At 39.1% G+C, this 16870-nt stretch overlaps 1 pseudogene; it reads right to left on the bottom strand.

Moving 5' to 3' along the window:
* Nucleotides 1–12311: 12311 nt before the first annotated feature.
* On the bottom strand, nt 12312–13278 carry LOC115499132 (annotated as a pseudogene).
* Between the last annotated feature and the right edge of the window lie 3592 nt (nt 13279–16870).

Here is a 16870-nt window from a genome sequence, read left to right as displayed (position 1 = left end):
TGGGCATTAAATGGGTGATGGGCATTAAGGAGAGCACTTTTCCAGATGAGTACTGAATGTCATATGTAAGAGATGAATCACTGAGTTCTACTCCTGAAGCCAAGACAACACTGTACGTTAACTAACTTGAATTTAATTTATAAAAAAAACAAACAAACACAAAAAAACCTCTTTACCAGTCTGCCTTTGATAAGGCACCCAGGACTGACTAATTTATTCATTCCACATTCAACAAGTACTTACTATGTGTCAGTCCCTGCTCTCAAGTACCAGAAAAACAATGGTAAGGAATCCAGCAGGGTTCCTGCCCTCTTGTAGTTAGTATTCTAGTCAGAGGAGCCATGTAACGAACACTTAAGTAAACAAGAAAATAGGTGTTGGGGCGCCTGGGTGGCTCAGTCGGTTTAAGCGTCATCTTCAGCTCAGGTCATGATCTCGCAGTTTGTGAGTGCGAGCCCCGCGTCAGGCTGTGTGCTGACAGCTCAGAACCTGGAGTCTGCTTAGGATTCTGTGTCTCCCGCTCTCTCTGTCCCTCCCCTGCTCATGCTCTGTCTCTCTCTGTCTCTCCATAATAAATAAATGTTAAAAATTTTTAAAAAAAGAAAATAGGTGTTAAAGTGAAAACAAAATGTAGCAATGACTAGCAGATCCCTTTAAATTTCATGGTCAACAAAAGACTCAAGGAGGGATGGATAAGAAAGGCCCGGCCAAGTGAAGAATTGGGGGAAGTGTATTTCCGATAAGAAACAATAAGTGCAAACGTGGGAGGAGCACATGTATTTGGGGAAGCAGGAAGAAGGCAAGTGGGGTCAAGTGTAGTGAGCAAAGGCGAGTGGCAGGAGAGGTGGGTGAGGAGGTGGGCACGATCAGGAATGACCAGAGAGTGCAGATTCTCAGAACCATCAGAGAGCCATGGGCATGGGGGGTGTTTAAGCAGCAGAAGCCATAATCTGACCTACAATATGGAAAGAGTATTCCACTGCTGTGGAGAAGATTGTAGGGGCCAGAATGCCAATGAGGAGGCCTGTAAGGAAACACATGAGGGACCCAGAAAAGTAGCTGGGGAAATAGAGTGAAGTGGACGGATTTGGGCTCCACTTTAGAAAGTTTAGGGGACTTTTCTCAAGGAACCACAAGTGATGGATCTGATGTGTAGCAAAAGGCTTTTCACTTCTCTGGCTGCACCTGTGCCCTAGAGGTACAAATAGTAAAAGTATCTAAAATGAACAGAAAAGAATGAAGGTGATTTCTTTTACCCTCAGGGGCTATTTAAAAACTGTACAGCTAGAAGAATCAGAGAAATGATCTCTAAAATATTTCTTAAATTAGGCAGAATCCCTGTAATGTCCTGGAAACATCAGAAAACTAGGAGGGAGGTGCCAGAGATGTGGCTAATTCTGTTATTCCCAGAAGGGGAGAGAATGAAAAAGGCAAAGGCTTTCAGGGCCTGTTCACAAAATCATAGGTATAAAAGCTATTTATGATATGTTTACTGTGTGCCAATGACTTCTATTATTTAATCTATACCACCCATGTACTAAGTATGTTTACCTTACATTTTCAGATCAGAGAGGCTAACTGACCAGCCTAAGATCATATAGCTAGTAAGAGGACAAGTCAGTATTCAAACCAAGATCTCTTTTCTGCCAAACCTGGAAGTCAGTCCATTATACAACTCTGCTTCCTAAGATAGGAAGATCTTTACTTTCTCATGGGCACTACAGATATTTGTCAACTTTGGGAGTACTTTGGGTTTTCCCACTACTTTGGGAGTGTAACCATGTGGAGTAGACTCATCCTTTAGAATGCCTCTACAGTGGGTCTAGGGAGCCATGTTTGCAATATTTCATCTATTCAAATACCTACTGGTTGCCTACCTTATGCCAGAAATGCCTGTGGGCACTGGATATTTAAGGTTAATCAGAATAGGCACAGTCCCTGGCCTTGCAGGCTAATTGGAGAGACTGACAATAAATAATTAAACAAGTGAATATGTAGTTAGAAACTCTGATTAGTACTGAAAAGGAGAAGTGTGGTAATATCACTGAGAAAGTATAATTGGAGGACCTAATTTAGATAAGAGGTCAGGGAGAATTTCTTTAAGAAAGTTAAGTATAATTGGGGACCTGAACTAGTAATGAGCTCTATCAGGGGCAGAAGAAAGAACAGGAGGATAGTAAACCTCCTAGCACATGTGAAAGTCCAAAGGTGGTAAAGGGCCTGAGTGTGGGAGAACCCATGTGGCAGGAGAAGAGTGAGCAAGAAGAGTTACATAATACATGTCCCAGGCTCTCTGGCCACAGATGATGGAACCATGGAGTCCCCTGAATCAAGCGGAGTCAATCGAGTTGTCTTTTCAAAAACTTGGAGTTAGTGGTATAGAGTTTAGCCAGTTAGTTTGGGATCTGAAGACATAAATACAGAAATTGAAGTTCCTGTAGAATTAGGAAAAGAAGCAGCATCCTGGCCACCACACCGTGTACAAACAAACCTTTGTTACAGTGGACCAGAAATGGAGATGGATCTGCAGAGGGAACATTGGAACAAACTTGGAGAAAAGAGCAGTCAGGAGGCATAGCATTTCAGAAAGACATAGAGTAGCTGCCTCCTGATTTTCTTGTGCAATTCATTCTCTAGAGTCTTTTTCCCCATAACAGGGGGCAGAATGACTCAGTGCTTAAGAGTATGGATCTGGGTGTAAAAAACTACCTGGGTCATCTCTTAGTTATGGGTAAATTACAAAACGTCTCAGTGATCACAATAGTATGAAGAATTAATGAGAATTGGCTTATCTGCGACACACTGTGCTAAAATGACTTTACTTACCTCACTGCGTTTTCACTATCTTATAAGATGAATTCTCTGTTTTTCAGATAAGGAAACTGAGGTGAAGGAATTTGTCCTAAATGAAGCAGCTGGTAAGTAGTAAAACCCAGACTTGAACTCTGGTCTGTCTGATTCATCACTTACCCAAGCGATCTCAACCAATCTCACACGTTATTGAACAGCGGGGTTCTGTGGCCAAAACACTTTCTCCTTGGACAATGCAAAGTCGCATCACAGCCCCATCTGGAGACTCAGCCTGTACCCCTTATGGAGTGGAAAGGAAATCTAGTGTGGTGGGTAACTGCAGGGTAGGTTTGTGGAGTCTCAATTAATGGAACTGAGAGGGCCTGAGGGGGCCCATGGTGGGAATATTTATCAGATTTGGAGGCTCCAGCATTCTCATTAGTGGGAACAGAGGACTAATTATCTCTGAATCCCGAAGGGGAGAAGGTGCATCGCTGCTTTCAAGTGGGATTCCTGTTCTACCTGCACACCCTTAGAGGGTGTTCCCCCATCCATCTACTTGAGAGGCAGTAGATGGGCTAGCTACTGTCACCCCAATCACTGCAATCTGTAACACAGAAGGAAGCTTGGGTAAAAGGTGCAGGCATCTGTTTTTTCATCCCAACTTGAGATCGTCTTGGCCCAAGTATCATGGCCAGTATTCTGACCCTTCTGTGTCTTATTCTCCTCATAAAGTGCAACTAAGGTGTCTTTTGTAGAGCAGAAATTGATAAATTGATAAATTGATAATGTAGGCCAGTTTTTCAGTTTGCAATGATTTATTTCATTTACCATTTGTGAGCTACATCAACGTTTAGTGTGTATTTGGTTTATTCTGATTTTGTTGAGAATTCCACTATGTGATTATACTGCCATTTTTAATCAATTATAATGTAGATGGGCAATTAGGTTTTTTCTAGTTTGAGACTATTATGAATAGAGCTGCCATGGATATCTTGTAAATATCTTATAAATAAGCATATACATGCAGTTTGCTGGAGTATGTACATAGGAATGGAAATGCTGTGTCACGGGGCGTACATTTATAGGTAATACCTAATGGCACTCCAGGGGTTTATACTAATATAAACCTCCATTTGTAGCACAAGGTTTTAGTTGCTCTAGTAAGACCCAGATTGCTAGTCTTTTGAGTGTTAGCAGTGCTGATGGGTGTGTAATAGTACCTTATTGTGGTTTTAATTTGTATTTGATATTAACTTAATTTGAGCATCTTTTAACATTTTTTTAATGTTTATATTTGAGAGAGAGATACAGAGACAGAGAGTGAAGGGGGAGGGCAGAGAGAGGGAGACAAGAATCTGAAACAGTTCCAGGCTCTGAGCTGCCAGCACAGAGCCGGACACAGAACTCAAACTCACAAACTGAGAAACCGTGACCTGAGCCAAAGTTGGACACTCAACCGGCTGAGCCACCCAGGGGCCCCAAACACCTTTTAATATGGGCATTTTTCATTTGGGTATCTTCTTGTGTGAAGTAGCTAGTTAAATATTGTGCTTATTTTTATACTGCATTTTTTTTTCTTTTTTCTTATCGTATTGAAGAACCTTTCATATATTCTGAATTTGACTTATCTGGTGAAGATAGATGGATATATGGATTGATAGATTGACTGATCGATCAATCGATTGATCAGTCGATAATCTCTGCGTTGCCTTTACATTATCCAAATGGTATAAATAATATATTTTGATGAATAACAAATCATAAATTTAATGTAGTTCAGTTAATCTATTTGTTCCTTTATGATGAGTACTTTTTGTGTTTTGTTGTAATCTGGCCAAATACATAGAGATACTCTCCGTGTTATTTCCAAACAGCTTTTTTGTTTTGTTTTGTTTTGTTTTTACCTTTTATAGTTAGATCTATCATCCTTCCGGAAGTAATTTTTTTGATTACCATGAGTTATACTTCATCTTTCTTCTGTAGAGATATTCAGTTACTTTGGCACCATTTGTTGGATGGGCCATCCTTTCTTCACTGCATATCACTGTCACTCACTGCAGGATCACCTTTGCCCCATACATGTGTATACGTGGATAGCCATGCATACAGATCCCTGTATGAAGTTTTCCTTTCTCTCAGGTAAGTACTTGCAAGTGGAATTGCTGGGTCAAGTGTATGTTTAAACTTTATGAGAAGCTGCCCAACCGTTCCCCCACATGGCTCTGCACTCTGCATTACTACCAACAATTTATGAGAAAATTCTACTTTCTAACATCCTCAGTACCACGGGGTATGGTCAGTCCTTTGAATTTTAGCCATTTTAGTGAGTTCATCGTAATATCTTCTTGTGTCTTTCATTTCCTGTTACCTAAAGACTAACAATGTTGAGTTTCTTTACACAAGCTGATTTGCTATGTATCGCCTTTGGTGAAATAACTTTTCAAATCTTTTGTGTGTGCTTTTTTAAAATAATTGGGTTGCTTGTCCTCTGTATGTATTCTGGATCCAAGTCGTTATTAGAAATATGTTCTGCAAATATTTTCTGCCAGTCTGAGGCTTGTGGGTTTTTAATTATATTTTATAAAGAGTCTCTTTTAAAGAGCAAATACATTTTATTTTTAAGAAATCTAAATTATAAATTTTTCTAGATTCTGTGTCCCACCTAAGAAACTTTTGCCTACCCCATGTTTACCAGGATTTTGTTCAGTGTTTTCTTCTAAAGGTTTTATAGTTATAGTTCTTACACATTTGACCCATTTCAGGCTCCGTTTTGTATACGGTACAACATAAGAGTCTTTGTTCATTTAATATATATTAAAATACATATAAAGATAGGTAGGTAGATAGATATTGAATGATGCTGGCACAATTTGTGGAAACAATATCTTTTCTACATTGAGTTATGTTGGCACATTCGTAAAATATTAATTGATCATATACATATTAGTCTATTTCAGGATTATTCACTCTGTTCATTGATCTATATTTCTATTTTCATGCAATTATTATTTTCATTGCTATGGATTTATAAAAAGTGTTGAAATTAGACAGCGTAAGTCTGCCAGGTTTCTCATTTTTAAATTGTTTTGGCTATTCTGATTTCTTTTTATTTCTATATAAAATTAAGCATTAGCTTCTAAAAGTAGTCTGCTTTAGTAGTCAATGTACTTTAACCACATTGAATCTATAGATCATTTTGGGAGGAAACCTGCCACCATAACTAATACTGAGTCATTCAGTCCATGTGCATGGTACATCTCTATGTATTTGAGTCTGCTTTAATTTTAGTCATGAACGTTTTGGAGTTTTTAATGTACTAGTATACACGTATTTTGTTAAGATCATCTGTATATATATTTCTTAATTTTTGTACAGTTATAAACTGTGTTATTGTATCCCTAGCATTCAGTCCTTATTTCCCCTTCCTCCTAGCCCTTAGAAACCACCAACCTACCTTCTCTCTCTGGATTTTCCTATTCTGGACGTTTCATATAAATGGACTGATATAATATGAAGCCCTTTTTGATTGGCTTGAATTTTGCTTAATATTTTCAAGATCTGTTCATTTTGCAGCATGAATTAGTACTTCATTCCTTTTTATTGCTGAATAATATTCCATTATATGGATCTACCACTTTTGTTTATCCACTCATCCGTTGATGGACATTTGAGTTGTTTCCACTTTTTGGCTGTTGTGAATAATGCTGCTATGAACATGAATGTACAAGTTTTTGTGTGGACATGTGTTCGGTTCTTTTGTATATATACTTCAGAGTGGGATGGCTGGATCATACAGCAAAGTTATGCTTAATTTCAGAGAAACTGAAAACTAGTTCCCAAGGTGCCTGTACCGCAGTTATCCCACCAGTTTATCCCACCAGTTTATCCCACCAGTTTATTCACATTCTCATCAACACTTGCTATTGTCTGTTGTTGTTGTTGCTGTTGTTTTATTTTAGTCGTCTTAGTGGATGTAGAGTGAAATCTCTCTGTGGTTTTGAATTGTATTTCTCTAATGACTAATGATGTTGAGCATCTTTTCATATACTTTTATGACATACTTAAATCAGCACACTCAGAGCATGGTCATTAGCTTGGCCATTGAAACATTTACCCTTGGGGCGCCTGGGTGGCGCAGTTGGTTAAGCGTCCGACTTCAGCCAGGTCACGATCTCGCGGTCCGTGAGTTCGAGCCCCGCGTCAGGCTCTGGGCTGATGGCTCAGAGCCTGGAGCCTGTTTCCGATTCTGTGTCTCCCTCTCTCTCTGCCCCTCCCCCGTTCATGCTCTGTCTCTCTCTGTCCCAAAAACAAATAAACGTTGAAAAAAAAAAAAAAAGAAACATTTACCCTTTTTCTGAGAATTCCTTTTCCATAATTCTTGTGAGTGCTCTTGGCATTCTATGATCTTCAGCATTAATCTATATTCCCTGAAAGATCCAGACCATACTAAATATTTTAGTACTGTTGTTCCTCTGCCTCGACAATATGGGAACTTAAATTACTGTAAATCAGGCATATCAATTTAGGAAAAGAAAAAAGTTATCATTCAATGGTATTATTAGTAACTGTTTGAGAAATGACCAATTGGCACTCTCCATCCATTCTGACTTTGTTCTGCTGTACCTTCCTACACTTGAAAAGCTGGAAAGAAGAAAGGAATACTTTCCCCAGACTCCTTTGCGGGTCAGGTCCTGGATATGAATTAGGTTCTATTGAATAGATGTACTTTTGTGAAATTTGGAATAGTGAAATGAGATGAAGCGCATTTGGGGTTTTTGTTTTTGTTTATTTTTGCCTTTTCTACTGTCAGATGTATTAATGGAGCATTTTTTTCCGCAGTAGAATTTCAGCGTCCAATCAGCAGGTACATAGATGCTGACAGGCAGTTGCATTGAGAATAGCAGTTGGATTCCACTTTTCTGGGTCTAGTCATCAGTTTAGGGGGAATAAACATGTATTTTTTATGTTAATCCCTGATATCTGGGTTGTAGCTGCACGGATATGCTCCTGAATTCATAGTTCCAATGGCGACCTTCTGATTCCCCACCTTCCTGATGACATAAGAGGTAGAAGTACTCCATGTTGGTCTCATTATTCTTGTCCTCACATTTATTCCTAGCGACTCATTCTAGAGCCTGTGATTCTATGACACTGTAAATGACTTTGTAAGGACCCAATTCCTTGAATAAACTTAATTTTTGCTTAAAATACCAATGGTTGTTTCTTTTGCCTACTCAGAACGTTGATGAATAAAATAGATAAAGAAATGTAGACTTAACCCTAGAATAATTGTGATGTCAGGCCCCTGATGCTTATGTGGATAGACAAAAAACCCTTTCAGTCTCAAATGAAAAATGACATTGTAACTGATTTTTAAGACAGATGAACCTTTTCTTCTATTTTTTAAAATACTTAATTTTCTTTAAAAAAGCCTCTGTCTCTCTCCCTTGTAGCAGAATACAGATGGTTGATGATTCAACTTAATGAATTTTCAACTGTATAATAATGCAAAAGTGATATGCATTCAGTACAAACAGTACTTTGAATTTTGATCTTTTCCTGAGCTGGCAATATGTGGCACATATCATGATGCTCTCTTGGGATGCCGGCAGCAACAGCAACAGCTTCCAGTCAGCCATGTGATCAGGGGGGTAAACAAGCAATACACTTGCAACCATTCTGTCCCATACACCCATCTCCGTTGTCACTTTCCGTATGGTATTCAATAAAGTGCATGAGCTATCCAACAGTTATAAAATAGACTTTGTGTTAGATGATTTTGTGCACCTGTAGGCTAATGTAAGCATCCTGAGCACATGTAAGGTAGGCTGGGCTAAGCTGTGATGTTCAGTAGGTGAGGTGTATGAAATGCATTCTCACTTCAGGATATTGTCAACTTATGGTGGGTTCATCAGGACATATTCCATTGTGAGTCAAGGAAGATCTGTATATAATAACTTCATCTAGCATCTCTTTGTGGAAAACAGAATTTTCTAGAAATTCTCTCTTAAACAAGAGAAATATTAATTTTATTTCCACAGCAAACTCCAGACAACCAGAGTATACATATTGGCCAAAAAGAATTGATATAAAATTTTAAAGATATTTCTATTTATGTTTATCAAAGTAAGATTTTACTATGGAAAATACAAGTGGAAAGTGGATATGGAAGAGAGACAAGAACAATCATACATAATTCCATCACCTTGGGATAGTACCTTTTAATATTTTGGTATATTCAAGTTTTTTTTAGACAAGTATTATGAATAATGAATTCATAATGAGTTCAGTATAGTGATGTGTTATCAAATATTGGAAAGCTCACACACTACTCCATCATATCAACATAGCATAATTAGCCACAATGACTAAAATTTGAGAGCTTTCTGTTTCTCTTATGAGTAATATCTTTATATTAAAGTTATTACTGACAAATGGATAAAGAAGAAGTGGTTTATATATACAATGGAGTACTACTTGGCAATGGGAAAGAATGAAATCTGACCATTTGCAGCAACGTGGATGGAACTGGAAGGTATTATGCTAAGTGAAATAAGTCAGTCAGAGAAAGACAGATACCATATGTTTTCACTCATATGTGGGTCTTCAGAAACTTAACATAAGACCACAGGGGAGGGGAAGGGGAAAAAAAAGTTACAGACAGGGAGGGAGGCAAACCATAAGAGACTCTTGGATACTGAGAGCAAAGTTATAAATAATATTGTTTTACTATTTCCTTGATCAAACTCCGGGAAGTGAAAGAGTAGGTCATAAGGTACAAAATTTTTTTTAATGTTTTATTTATTTTTGAGACAGAGAGAGACAGAGCATGAGCAGGGGAGGGGCAGAGAGAGAGGGAGGCACAGAATCCAAAGCAGGCTCCAGGCTCCGAGCTGTTAGCACAGAGCCCGACACGGGGCTTGAACTCACAGACTGTGAGATCATGACCTGAGCTGAAGTCAGATGCTTAACTTACTGAGCCACCCAGGTGCCCTGGTACAAATATTTTTTATGCTCTAAATATATATTATCAACTTATTTCCTGGAAGTCTATACCAATTTGTATTCCAATTACCAGTAGCATTTCAGAATATCTCCCTCACCTGCTTTTATACAGCATCAATTATTGTCATTAAAACAACACAATTATAACATCTAATAGTATTTTACAATATAAATTTGGGATGACATTATTTCTAAAATTTTTACATTGTGATTCTGTACTATGTAAAGGACTATTTCCATTCTCAGAATTTTATTAGTTGTAATTAGCTATCTATATCCCACAGGATATATAGTGGGATTCTTAGATATGACATAAAGTCTCTAAATTTTTGTATACAAAAGAAATACTTTACCTAATTAAAATATATTAAAGTTTGAATATAGTTTTTAAAATGACAAATAAAGCAAATATACCTTCTGAAAAAAAAAAGTAAAGCACCAGTGACTTTTTAATTTATGGAGTCTTTATTTACAATACTTATGCTGTCCTTTACCAAGTCATTACCCCTGCCTAAACAATATTCTGGTTATTTTCTGAGTCTTATAAGGGGCAAATATAGTTGAGAACATGAGACTAGGAGAAACAGATAAGGTATAACCATATATATTCATCTATATACCTGCACCTAAAATTTCTGGACTCAGAAATATCTCCAGAAATATCCTATCCATTTGAGTCCATTTGGTTTAAGAAGATCACCTTCAAAAGTGTAAATGGTCCTGTGGAAGAGTGAACCTTACTTGCCGATTGAGTGCATGTCTTTTAAGAGATATAATGATATTTGGTTTAGCCCTCCAGGAATGGGAGTTTGATTGCTAAGATAGCCTATTTATACAGGGTGGAGAACAGACTGAATAGATAGTAAACAGTATGGTGTATTTGGGTGCCTGGAGGGCAGAGGTGGTGATATTACAGGTAAGAAATTGGCTCAGAAAAAAAAGGGATATTACCGACAAACACAAAGGTTGATTTAAAAAAAAAATTTTTTTAATGTTTATTCACTCTTGAGAGAGACAGAGACAGAATGTGAGTGTGTCAGGGGCAGAGAGAGAGGGAGACACAGAATCAGAAGCAGGCCCCAGGCTCCAAGCTGTCAGCACAGAGCCTGACGCGGGGCTGGAACTCACCAGCTGTGAGATCATGACCTGAGCCGAAGCCGGACACTCAACCGACTGAGCCACCCAGGTGCCCCAAAGTTGATTTTTTAAACCTCTGCTTTCCTACTAGAAATTTCAGTAGTAGATTGCTGTGGTCAGGGCACGTAACCTACTTCAAGGCCAGGATGGTCTGGTCTGGTTTCCCTGGTTGTCATGTTATTTCCACCTCTTCTATCTAAGAAGAAGGGATGGAGAGAAGGGAGGATGGTCAAAGGGAAACACACACAGGTGCAATCTTCTTCTTGTATAATCATCTTCCTTTCAAAGCAAGATCTGTTGTAGAAGACATCAAAAAGTCACACCCTCCTTTTTAAAAAACTTGATCAAGGATGAACTGGACTTTGAGTCTTTGGAGAGCCCTGTTTTTAGGTGCTTCTTTATCTCTCTGGGGTGACTTTCTAATCATTGTAATATTTTTTTTTGCCAACTCTCAAATTTCATTCCTAGTTCTAAAAATACCCTCATTTGAAACATGTGGATATAAAAAAAAATAGTAACCTGTAACCCCAGTGCAAAAATATAACCTCTGTTAAGCTTGTGACTTCTCAGTACACCCATTTCCACCAGACTACCTTTCCTCAAATTATTGCTCTAAAATTTCCAGCACACGTGATTTATAGTTTTGTGTTTGCATTTTGGATATTTTATTAAAGAACCCAGAAAATAAACTGGATACTTTAGTACAAAGTTGGCACACAGTAGGAATACATAAATATTGACTCTGTTTCACCAGCCATTACAATAACAGAAAGGAGTGTTCTTGAGTTAAAGAAATGAAATATTAAGGAAATACCATAAAATATATATTAATTTAATTCTTCATCTCCTATGACAATCCTTCAATATTTATCATGATCTCCACAATGTGGTATAGTAGAAAGAGGATGAGTATTAGAATCAAACTTACCTGCTTTGGGGAAGTTATTTACATTCTGAGTCATACTTTTCACAACCCTGCCTCAAAGAACTGATGTGAAGAACAATGAGGAACCTTGTAAATACTCAATACATGTTTGTATTCTCATACCTTCACCCTGTGCCATAGTACCCAAGAGTAGGGGTACTTGAATCCAGAGTGTATGTCATATACTTTAGTTCACTCTGGCTAATACTCTGGTTTTAGAGATGAGAAGGGAGAATGGTGTCTTGCCTTCCCTTAGCACTGAGATCCAGAGAGAGCCTGAGACAGAACATCTCATTCTAAAGCCAAATAAATGAGTGAGAATCTCCTTTTTGTTGTGCCCCTAGCCTGGAGTTACCTGATAACCTTCCCTTAAAAATCAGTCTGAGAGTGGTGAAATTACCAAAATGATGGAGGGCAGGGTTGCTCAGGATACCAGGACCAGGCATCACCATCATGGTGAGAGGAATGTTTTTCAATTGCCAAATAGTTTACACAAGGCCTCCTTCATGTCTCTGTTCCTCAAGCTATAGATGAATGGATTTAGCATGGGGATAATCACCATAGAGAATGGCATCCCTGGTTTGACTCTCTGCAGAGTGAGTTGATGGAGGAAATAAATAAACACCCATAAGAGATCCATAGAAGAGCAGAACCACTGTGAGGTGAGAACCACAGGTAGAGAAGGCTTTCTAGCACCCTCCAGGAGATGAGATGCCAAACATAGCCCAGGAAATGCGGACATAGGAGAGGACAATCAGCATGAGGGGAACCGCGAGGAACATCAGGCCCGTGGTGATGATCCTCAGCTCATTAATGCGGGTATCTGAGCAGGCAAGCTTCAGTAGAGCACTGGCATCACAGTAGAAGTGAGGGATGGCTTTGTGGGCACAGAAGGCCACACGGGTCAGAGGCAGTGTGTTCACCAGGGCAGGGCAGTTGGTTAGCACCCAGCACATGGGCAGTTGGTTAGCACCCAGCATTAGTGCACAAAGTTGGGGACTCATAGCTGTGCTGTAATGGAGTAGCTGACAGATGACCACATAGCGGTCATATGCCATCACAGCCAGAAGGCAGTTGTCAAGGCCACCAAACACAAGGAGGAGATACAGCTGTGCAAGGCAACCAGAATGGGAGATGGTCCAACTCTGGGTATGAATGTTGGCCAGCATTTTGGGTATTGAAGCAGAGGTGAAACAGACATCAGTGAATGATAAGTTTGCCAGGAAGAAGTACATGGGAGTATGAAGGTGTGGGTCAGAGCTGATGACCAGGATGATGAGCAGGTTCCCTGTCATGGTGAACAGGTAGGTGCCCAGAAAAACGCCAAATAGGAGAGACTGCTCCTCTGGCTGCTCAGAGAGTCCTAGAAGGAAGACGTCTGAAATAGCAGTTTGGTTCATTCTGCTTGGTTTTCCCATCCCTGTAGTTCTTGTTATCTGTTCAGATATTCCCTGTGTTAGTATTTAATTATTAGATCAACCACAGATGTATCTGTGTAGCCAGAACTATATTGGGGGAAAAAGGAGAATAAATGGACCTTGACAATGAGAATCTTGGATCTCATTGGACATGTAAGAAAATACCCACAGGACATAGAAGCAAGCAAGATAATATCCATACAAATGCAGATTGTGCTTTTGGTTTAAATGGGGTCCAGGGAAGAGATCAGTTTGACTAGAGAAGTCAATGTAGGCTATTGGAGGAGCTGAGAATTGAGCATATCCTTGAAGGCATGATTGGAAAAGTCATTAATTGTTTAGTGACTGATAATTTCCTTTGATGCCTCTCCCCCAACACTCACACACACACACACACACTCACCAATTAGACAAAATAGCCTCCTCTCTACTAGCCTCCCCAATCCCTAGAACTTGACCGCACCATTTAGCTCCCCTCCCTATGCCCTTCCCTAACTGGGGCCACAGGGTATGTGGGCTAAGGGCAGTGAGTATCTGTGATGTCTCATCTACCGCATCTCCTCCTCTCCACAAACAGGAAGGGGGCCACACCCACCCCATGATCACTGTCTCTTCTTTGTCACTGTCCTCTTCCTCTTCTGCTTCTTTGTACCTATATTCACTCTAGGAACTGATATTTCAGTTCTCCTGGCCTCTCATCATGATCAGCTCCTATTTGTAGAGACTGGTTAAATACCAGACACCTTCATGGCATTCTTTTATTCTTCATAAGGCCATGACATAGGTGTTACTATCCTTGTAAATGATGACACTGAGCTTCAGAGATATTTGATGTATTCAAGATCAGATAGCTAGTAAATGACATTCAAATGTAGGTGTGCCTGACTCCAGAGCCTGTGCCTTTACCCCTACAATTGTACCATATTTCTCCAATATTTACTTTTCATCAGAGGAAGGAAGATGGAAGGAATCAGGCTCTGGTTCTCTGGGCTTGAAAGTAGCCCCTCTGTTCTGCTCCCCTGGGATTTAGAGAGAGCTGGTGTGAGAGCTCATTCCATATTGGCCTTGTAAAAACTACGGCCTTAGACGTTTCTGTGAATAGTTAATCCTCTATTTGTTCTTTGGTTCGTAGACTGAATTCTGATCTTAGGTGGAGAGTCAGCTCATCTACCCAGGAAACTTCTGCCTAGTTGTTGTGTTGGGAAGTGTGTGTGTGTGTGTCCTTCCCCTTGTAGATTCTCACCTGTGAGAGCATGGATCAGTGTCCGGCATCTTCAGATTTTCCATTTCTTTCTCCTGGATGGATAATTCACAATGAGGAAGTTTCTGGGATCTTTAAGACTCAGTCAGCAGAGTTTGTGTCTATTGAGTCCAGAGTTCATTAGGAACATGGAGTGTATGATTCCTTTGCAGCTTCCCCAAGCCTGAGAAGACAAGAGACTTTCTTAGGGTTTTAAAGGCTTCTTGAAAACATCTCCCAAAGTGCTCATTAGAGCCAACCTCAGTGTCATTGTGCAGCCTTTCCTCCAGCCAACTCTGGCTGGATGCTGGGAGAACTGAGGGCAAATATTTCCCAGAGTTAAGCTCAGATGTCGGTCTCAGGAGTGTGATTCTGAGGCCTCTTGCTGGGATACAGTGCACTTCAGCCTGACCAGCAGGTCCCTAGGAAATTGTACCTATGCACTGGAAATTGTACCTATGCACTGTACCTATGAATTTCTGTCCCATACTCTAAGCAAAATTGCATCGAGGGAAGTGTCAGAAATATAAATTATAATTATTTCTGTTGGTGATTTTCCTAAACAAAGTAATCCTAATGTAGAGCAACCTCCTCAAGTCCTAAACTCTCAACTAAATGAGGCAGCCTATATAGAGCACACCAACCATAATGTCTGATACATAGAAGCTGCTAAAAATGTTTTATCTCCTGTATTTTTATTCATACTATTGAATTGATACTATTATTAATATTATTGAACACCTTCATTACACAATCTCAAGTAATACAGGAAGCTTAGATACAGGAACTATTATTATTCCCATTTTACAGATGATGAAACAGAGGTCCAGGGAAGATAACGACTTGACCAAGGTCATACAACTACTAAATGAAGGTGGTAGAATTCCAACCTAAGTCTGCATGACCCTAGAATCCATGTTCTTAACCACACTTTGTCCTAGTATCATTACTGGTTTTAATTGTCAACAATTCCACAGATAGAAAAGAATCTCATTTTTCTAACTCACATGTCTCTGGTTACTAGTGAGATTGACTATTTGTTTCATCTGCTTTTTAACCATGGTTAATTATTCCCCAAATTATCCTATTAATATGTTTCTCCTTTATCTACTGGGATATTTGTGGGGTTTTAAAATGGATGTTAGAGGCAATAAAACAAATGAAAATATTTTATGGGTGTTTTTTTCTGTCCTTGCCATTCCAAGACGTCTACAACTTTTTAAAAATGTTTTTTATAGTCAAAATTGACAGATATGTGGCTTTGTGATTTTTTCCATTACTTTTATACTGAAAAGTCTTTCCATCTTACATAACAGGAAATTTTCATTTAGTTATTTCTTCTAAATTTTAAACAGTACATTTAAAATTTTTTCTCCTTTTTTCTTGCAATATTTTATTTAAATTGAAGTTACTTAACATACAGTGTAGCATTCCTTTCAGGAGTAGAATTTAGTGATTCATCCCTTAAATATAATACCCAGTGTTAATCATAACAAGTGCCCTCCTTAATGCCCATCAACCCAAATTTTAATCTACTTGCAATTTATGTTGTGGTATAGTGAAAGAAAAAGATCTACTTTTACTTTTAATTACAATAGCTAGTTTTATCAGGACTATTTTTTAATAACTCACGCATTTTCCAGTGCACAGGTCTGTGCACCTGTGCCTGGCCTTTCCAAATCATGTGGGCTGCTCACAGCACTGGCAGCAGAGTTCTGAAAATGGGCCTCTTGACAGCAAACATTTTAAGAGATCAAGGTGAAAACTGCATGATTTTCATAAAACCTAGCTTTGGAAATCCTAGAATCTCATTTTCACTACCTTCTATAGATCAAAGGAGTCACGAGGGCCAAGCCAGTGACTAAGGGAAAGAAATTAAGCTCCATCTGTCCATAAAAAGAATAGCAAATAACTTTTGGCTTTCTGTAACTTACCACCAGCTGAAATTATTTAAATTCTTCTCACATTCAAAATCGATTCACTCCTTCCCTCAAAGCTCAGAATTTCATTGCATTGGAACATCAGGTCAGTGTCCAAGATCTTGTGTCGAAACGAGGTCCTGGTGAAAATGTGTTTCCTTAGATTCACTTCCCTGTTCATTGTCCTTCTCAATCTGGAGACCTGGGACGTGAGAGACAAGTTATCTCTCTCCTCCCTCCTCACACGTACCCACCATGATGCTGATATGGGCATGGGATAACTACAATAGACACCCCAAATCCTCAGGGGCAAGGATAGGACAGAGAGAGGAGCAGGAGGCAGAGAGTGATGTTGTTGCTTATACTCTACTGATGGATATACCACACTTCATCTGTTCTACTGTTGGTAGCCATTTAGATGATGATACAAATA

The sequence above is a fragment of the Lynx canadensis genome, chromosome D4 (genome assembly GCF_007474595.2).
Source record: "Lynx canadensis isolate LIC74 chromosome D4, mLynCan4.pri.v2, whole genome shotgun sequence".
NCBI classification, from domain to species: Eukaryota; Metazoa; Chordata; class Mammalia; order Carnivora; family Felidae; genus Lynx; species Lynx canadensis.
Note: the sequence above shows the minus strand (reverse complement) of the source record. Positions and strands in the feature narration are given on the sequence as shown.